Below are 8,482 nucleotides of genomic sequence, written 5' to 3'. Positions count from 1 at the left end.
GCATATGGCCTCTGATATAATACTCTTGGGCCAACACAATCTTTGTTCTTCTCCAAAAGGTTATGTTGTAAAGACTCAGCATCCCCACACATTGCTAAAACAGGCTACCTAGCTTTGAGAGAAATAATTTTTTTAGCATATTCTGGGCAACTCGGCACTGCACTTTTTCCATAAAAAAAAGAGTGAAGAATATGCAGAAATACAATGTGGCCACATTAATTGTTGCCTATTTTATTCAGTAACTCATGGCTCTCCAAGCGAATGTAGATGCAGAGGTTTCCACCTTCAGTTTTGTAATATCAGCTTACATCTTCCCCACTGCCAGAGGATTTCTTTTCCTTTCAACAGATACTGGTTTCCTGCCCAAATTTTTTAACTTAAATTTGTTTGCTAGAAATCTAAATATGTCTTTTTAACTAGAGAATACTAATCACATCTCTATTTCTTCTAAATGGTGTGAAATAGCTATTTCACTGCACTGTCTTGCAATTTTGTTCTCAGAGTTTATTAGGACATTTGCCTCCACCCTAATGCCTCTAAGCTACCTGTTTTGTTTTTTCTTTGTGTGTAATATTTTGTTTTCTCTTCCATCCGTGTCAATGTTATTTGGCACTGCAGGTTGCCCAAATTGTCCTTGACTTTACAAAAGCCCTCTTTTTTGCAACCTCTGTTTTTTTGTTTTTTTTTTACTTTCAATGTATCCCTGGGTTAGAAGTCAGATTACTTGCCTTATTAAAATTCTATATGAAATAGAAGTTCACTGTGACTGCATATCAGAAGGTCTCTTCAGTAGAGATGAGAGCCAGAGTTTGTACTACTGGAAGCCATTTCAATAGGTCACGAGTCTTTTCCCTTCTTTTCAGGTACTTGTTAGTAATAGCTAGAGAGGAAAGATGGCTGACAAGTGAGTCACTATAATAATAGAATTAGTAAGAAAGCAGGATATGGAAAACTAGCAGCCCCAGCACTAGTTATGTGATAATGTCATAGACCTTCATGAATGTCCAAGTAGATTCCCTTTATATCCTCTCTTGGCAAATGCCAAAAGGTATGAATTGGAAGCCACACTAAAAAGCTCTGTAAGCTAGCTGCAGCCCTCTAAGTCCAATAGAATGGACAGAGATTTCATTCTTGAGTGTTATATTGCCAAGAATGCCTGTTGAATTGCAAATATCTCTGGAGGTGATATCCCATTTAGCTAATCAGCTGTCAATATCTAACTATGAAATCGTTCTCTGATTAGGTACCATACAAAGCCCTGATAGGACACAAGGCTGGTAAACTCTGAGAGAGAGGAGGTGGTGCTTGACAGCCAGTTTGAGGGTTCTGGTGCCTGGAAATGGAAAGATGAAGAGGGAGAAATCCAACAAAGAGAAAGAAAGGGAAAGAAAGCATTGCACAACTTCGCTTCCCTCATGATTTTGCTAAAGAGAGCACCAGATCTATAGATACTTCTTTTATGATCCCATTCTAAAGTTATATGGAAGAAAAGTCATATTCAATCCTTATCAGTCTTATTAAAAACAAAAATTTCTCCCTCCTCGGCATTTTCCTGAGTCTTTATAAGTTTGTGAAACTCATCCAAACATAACTTCAAACGAAAAATACCTCGAAACATAGATTCCCTAGGGGAGTAGGCTACCTTTTTGAAAGGGCTCCGAGGTAAAGCAGTACTTCATATATTATATATGAAGTATATTTTTATACTTGTTTAAATGAATAGAAAAAAATTTGCTCAGCAGAGACTGACGAGATACTCACCAAATCTGTTTATTCTTCCTAGGCACATGGCTAAATTACATTTACCAATCCTTTAACATTCTAGACTATATAACTAATTCTTACTCATGGAATGAATAGAAATGAAAAAAATTTAGAATGTAACTTTTTCATATTTGTTTTCTCTTATTTCTATCTATTGGCTGGATCACGCTAAGGCGACCTAAAGAAGACACAAATTGAAAGTAATATGACCACAGTATGGGGAGAGCAGAGCCCCACTTCTGACCCTCATTGGGTTATGAGTGAGAAATAAAGCTTTGTTGGGTCAAATACTAACATTTGGGGTTTATTCAGGAGCTAGTATTATTTAATCCTGACTCACAAAGCTGTTTAAGAAAACAGAGAAAATGGGAGTGCATCCAACTTTAGCTCAGGTCATGATCTTGTGATCCATGAGTTTAAGCCCCACATCGGGCTCTGTGCTGACAGCTCAGAACCTGGAGCCTGCTTTGGATTCTGTGTCTCCCTCTCTCTCTGTCCTTCTCTCTCTCTCTCTCTCTCTCTCATCTCTGCCTCTCTCTCTCTCTCTCTCTCTCTCTCAAAAATAAATGAACATTAAAAGAGAGAGAAAACATACATCATATTTGGGTAAAACATAGGACTCCCCTCATTCGTGGATAGGTGGGCCAAAATCACAATGTGTGATAGGCCAATTTAGTAAGCTCTGATTTCTCAACCTTCAGTATCAATAGTCTCAAACAGAACTCCAAGGGCCGGGGCGCCTGGGTGGCTCAGTTGGTTAAGCGTCTGACTCTTGGTTTCGGCTCAGGTCATGATCTCATGGTTTGTGAGTTCAAGCCCCACATCGGGCTCTGTGCTGACAGTGTGGAGCCTGATTGGGATTCTCTCTGTCCCTCCCTGATTCTCTCTCTCTCAATAATAAATAAATTTTAAAAACAAATTGAAGAAACAAAAAAACAGGAACTCCAAGGGCTGAACCAGGGAAGAAGCTAGGATTAACACTAGACAATGAAAGATCTGTATATTGTGGGTAACACAGGAACAGCATTAGTCATAAGAATCAAGGTTCAAGTGGAGATGCATATAGCTTGAATTGTGGTCATGCTGCTTATTAATTATGTTATCCTGGGCATGTTGTTTAGCACCTCTGTGCCTTAATTTTCTCTGTAAAATGGGAAAAAAATAGTAATGATAGTAATACTAAAATAGTAATGATACTAATGGTACTGTTTACCAACCTTGAATGGGAAGGTTAACTGACTGATATATGCTAAATACTTATAATAGGGCATGGCACAGAGAAAATACTATATGAATGTTTGCTACTAGTATTAATTAGCTGAATGGCCCTGAGAACTTATATATTTCTGAATATTAATTTTTGTGTCTTAAAGGAAAGCTAGTAAAACCACTCTGTAATTGATAAAGGGGGAGGTAATACTATAGTACTTTGGTAGATTATTAATTAATGACCCCCAATGACTTACAATTTTGGTATCCCATTGACTCTGGGTTTGGCCATGTGACTTCCTTTGCTTAATGAGATATCAGCAGATGTGACACAAGCAAAGGCAAAATAAATATTTGTATATCATGGCTTGCTCTATAGATTCAACACAACCCCAATCAAAATTCCAGAAAATTATTTTGTGAATATCAATAAACTGATTCTAAAATTTATATGGAGAGGTGAAAGACTCAGAATAGCCAAATACAGTAATGAAGGAGAAGAACAAAGTCAGAGGACTGACTCCACCCAATTTCAAGGCTTATTATAAAGCTACAGCAAGCAAGACAGTGTGGTATTAGTGAAAGAATAGACAAACGGATCAGTGGAACATAATACAGAGACCAGAAATAGACCCACATAAATATAGTCAACTGATCTTTGACAAAGGAGCAAAGGCAATGCAATGGAACAGAAATAGCTTTTCAAATGATGCTAGAACAACTGAACATCCACATGAGAAAAAAAAAAGAAAGAATCTAGACATAGATCTTATACCTTTCACAAAAATTCAAAGTGGATAATAGACCTAAATGCAAAGTGCAAAATTATAAAACTCCCAGAAGATAACATAGGAGAAAACCTAGAAGACCTTGCATACTGTAATAACTTTTTAGAAGCAACCTCAAGGTATGATCCATGAAAGACATAATTGATAAAAACTGGAATTCATTAAAATTAAAAGCTTCTGATCTTATATTATAAGAGATATGATAAGAGAATGGAAAAACAAGCCACAGTCTGGGAGAAAATATTTACAAAACACATCTCTGATAAAGGATTGATATCCAAAATATACAAAGAACTCTAAATGCTCAACAAGAAGACAAACAACCCAGTTTAAAAATGGGGGAAAGATCTGAACAGACACCTCATCAAAGAAGATATGTAGATGATAAATAAGCATATGCAAAGATGTTCGACATCGTATGTCATTAGAGAATTGAAAATTACAACAACAATGAAGTACCACTACACACCAAAATTCAAAACACTAACAATACCAACTAAGCTAGGATGTGGAGCAACAGGAACTGTCATTCTTTGGTAGTGGAAATACAAAATGGTACAGCCACTTTGCAAGACAATTTGTCAGTTTCCTACAAAACTAAACATATTCCTACCATGGTATCCTATAGTTGTGCTCCTTGGATTTACCTATGTGAGTTGAAAACTTATATCCACACAAAAACCTGTACATGGATGTTTATAGCAGCTGCATTCATAATTGTCAAAACTTAGAAGCAACCAAGATATCCTTCAATAGGTGAATAAATAAGCAAACTATGGTGAATCCAGACAATGAAATATCATTCAGTGCTGAAAAGAAATGAGCTATTAAGCCATGAAAAGACACTGAAGAAATTAACTGGATATTAATAAATGAAAGAAGCCATCTAAAAAAAAACTACAGTTGTATGATACCAACTCTATGACATTATGGAAAAGGCTAAACTATAGAGACAGTGAAAGGATAGGTAGTTGCCAAGGGTTAGCAGTGAAACTACTCTGTATGATACTATAATGGTGGATACATGTCATTATACATTTGTCCACACCCATAGAATGTACAACACCAAGAGAGAACTCTAATGTACACTGTGGACTTTGGGTGATGATATGTCAGTGTAGGTTTATCGACTATAACAAATTTACCAATTTGATGTAGGGTTTTGATGCTGAGGGAGGCTCTGCATCTGTGACGGTAGAGAGTATATGGAAATCTCTGTATCTTTGCAGAATTTTGCTGTGAACCTAAAACTGCTCCAAAAAATAGTCTATTAAAAAAATACCATGATAACTTATAAAATATCTGATATTGAGCCTCTAGTATATGGTAAGAACTATAGCAGACAGAAAGGAAGGAAAGGAGTTACAGATGCAAAATTAAATATATGGTTTATATCCTAAATACTCATACTCTAGTTGGAAAGACAGCAAAAATAAACCAAGTAGCTAGCCCAGTTGCACCTCTCCTCCCAACCCCCATGAAGACCTGTCTGGTTGTGTGACATTTATTTGCAACATACAACTTAGAATCTTATCCAATCACCTCTAAAACACAGAAAATTACTAAGAGAAATGCAACCAAGATCTTATACAACAGGTTGAGAAGTCAAAAGACTACAGGGGCCAGTTTCACAAGTGAGTAAAGGGAGGCAATATATAATAGAGACTTGCAGACAGGGGTGGGGGTAGGCAGAACCGTGATCAAACTGGAGCATGCTTGCCTGCCTAAAATAATTCACATTCATAAGAAATCCAAACAAACTAAAACAAAAGAAAGAAAATTTTAAAATAAAATAGCTCATGTCTCATTGTACAATTAATTGTGGACCTATTTTCCCTAAGTATAGCCTTTAAGTATCTTTTCAATACAAGGCATTTTGATAAACAGATCCCTGCTGCTAGAGAATTTAGAAATTCACTTTAGCATATATTGTACATAATATTTACAGTGGGTTTTAGTTATCCACTTCTATGTATCAACCAGAATAACAATTAAAATAGTGCTAATAATAGAAAACCTAAGAATTTAAAAAAAAAAAAAAAAAGCTCATATGCCTGCTCAACAAAAGTGCCAGATGGGATCTCTGTCCTCAACAGCATTCCTTAAAGACTAGGCCACCAATCAATTAAGCAGCACCTACTGACTGAACATTTACTTGCTTGGGAAAGAACTATAGGATCAATAAAACACATAAGAACCAAAACATTAAATGACTTGGGTTGAAAAATGAGTCGTTTCACAGGCAAGAAGGGTCTAAGGACACATGATGATTAAACTTAATGAGGTATCCTGGGTGAGATCTTGGAACAGAAAAAAGACACTGAGTAAAAACTAAGGGAATCAAGTATGGACTTCAGTTAACAACAATGTATCAACAAGATGTAACAAATATACCTATATCACATCAATATAAGGTATTATTTATAGGTAAAACTGGGTGCCAAATATGTGGGAATTCTGTGTACTATGTTGGCAATTTTTTAGCAAATCTAAAACTGCTCTAAAAAAATAAAGTGTTTTTTTTTTTAAGTGAATTAATGACTGATATAGGGATAAATCCAGGCCTCTTGATTCCAGGCTTCCTTGCTTTTCCCACAGGCCAGCATTTGTAATCTGTTTATGTCATGGAAGCCTTTGGTAGTCTGAGAAACATAAAAGATAATGAATTACAAAGGAAACAAATGCTATTGAAATGCAGTAATCAAATAGTAAAAAACCCACAAATTTGTTACGTTACGGATATGTGTGTTGTCATTAATATATCAAATACAAGATCTAATGATAGGTCTCTTACCTACTATAATTTTGAAATGTGAGGAATATAAATGGTAGTTCAAAATACCTGCACTTACTAAAATTATGATATGAAGATATTTTTTATTTATATTGGTGCAGAGTCGTAAATACTAATACTACTATGGTTTGTTGCCTACATTCATAATTTAAGGAAAAGTTAAATTTCAGTTAGATGTGAAAAACTGCTATAAATTTTTCCCATCCTTGTTCGTAGGCCACACATACCTCCACTGTCTCCTACATTCTATCCACAGTCGAACAGTTAAAATCTGTGGACTACGAAAGTACTTGCATTTGCAGCCTCTCTAAAAATAATAACAACTGAGGTTCTATAGTCAGACTACAGTCAGTAGTCTTCCCAGTCTTGGATTTATGTCTCTTTGGATACCGAAACAAATTTTTAGAAAAATGCTGTATTGCAATGACTCTCTCCTTTGCCCTACACATCCTCACCTTTGTTCATCTTATTCTTCTCCTTGGTCTGATGTCCTTAATACCCTTATGAAAAAATTGGAGGTGAATCTGAATGTTCATCATTTTTTTTTTGTTATTCACAATATGAATCTAGAACTTCCTCTAGTTTGTTTATATTTTCTTCCTGTCCTGTCTTGGTAATGAGTTCCACATACTTAACTAAGTGCTTTATATAGGAATACTCTCTTTAACTTGTCCATATTCTCTCCACACAACATTTTCTCTGAGAAATGGTGAAAAACAGCCCACATTCAAATCAAATTTCTAAAGATTTACCTGTATAAATACTATTCATCTGTGGTAGGTTTACATCTTATCAGTCATGGATATTTAAATATTCCTCTGAGATGTGGCTTTCTAAATTTCTCTGTTGCCCCATCTCCCTCTCACCAAGTTACTAGGAATGGAAATCCCGTGGTATCCAAGCTATGCCATCCAAAAAGTGCATAGTGTCTTGCCCAGAAATGGCTGGTGACTAGGAGCTTGGCAGTGCTAAGTAAAATTTTGTAGGTAAACACTTCAAAGTATTCCCCTGATGGCTTTCTTCATCTTTACACAAACTTACCTGTTGATGGTATCTGTCAGTGCCTCCTTCCCAGTAGAGCAGTGTTGGCCCCACAAATCAGAATTTCTGTTTGCTGAGAATGGAGCCTGGAAATAACTCAACCACAAGTAATCTGAAAACATTTACCTGCCTAAACCAATCTTTCTTTCAACATGCCAGCTCAGGTGTTGCCAAGCTTGGAGACATCTCAAACAATGTGCTTTGTTTCTGAAAAACATAATTAATCTACAATGATTGAAGTCTGACAAGATATCCTCAAGCTATCCTTTATTTTGTTTTCTTAAGAGCCACTTTACATGAGCAATTTAATATTATAAAGTCTGAAAAAGACTTAAGTGAATTTAAGGGAACTGGTTGACTCAATTTTATTTGATTTTGACCAGATACTTCCAACTAATTACTAGTTCTTACCAATACTGTCATGTTAAAATATAAATAATGTGGATTTATAAGAGCAGAGGCTATTTGATTTTATTTTTCTACTCAAGCAAAAATATGCCTGGGCTTGCTGAGCACTTAGAAAAACTTGCTTTTTAGCTATCTTTGTCCTGAAACATGAAAATAATACATATCCCTGAATGGATTTTTTTTTTTTTACTTTTCTGTGATCCATTTCTGGGTCCTTAGTAAAAGAATGCCACCTTAGTAAAATCAAGTCCTCCTTAGTTCTCCTTGACGAGCTTTATGCCATTGACAAAAACATTCCTCTATGTTTGCCTCCTCCTCCATGATTTCAGTCAGACTAAAGACAGTCCTTCCAGATTTCCTGCACCTCTTGGGGTCCTGGGGTCTCTGGCCATAAATCAGGCTGTGGTAGCTGTGAATGTTTGATACTGATTATTTTCCTCTCATTTCCAAGAAGGAAAAAAAAAAAACTATTAACAAT

Source organism: Neofelis nebulosa, chromosome 1 (assembly GCF_028018385.1).
Source record: "Neofelis nebulosa isolate mNeoNeb1 chromosome 1, mNeoNeb1.pri, whole genome shotgun sequence".
Classification (NCBI taxonomy): domain Eukaryota; kingdom Metazoa; phylum Chordata; class Mammalia; order Carnivora; family Felidae; genus Neofelis; species Neofelis nebulosa.
Note: the sequence above shows the minus strand (reverse complement) of the source record.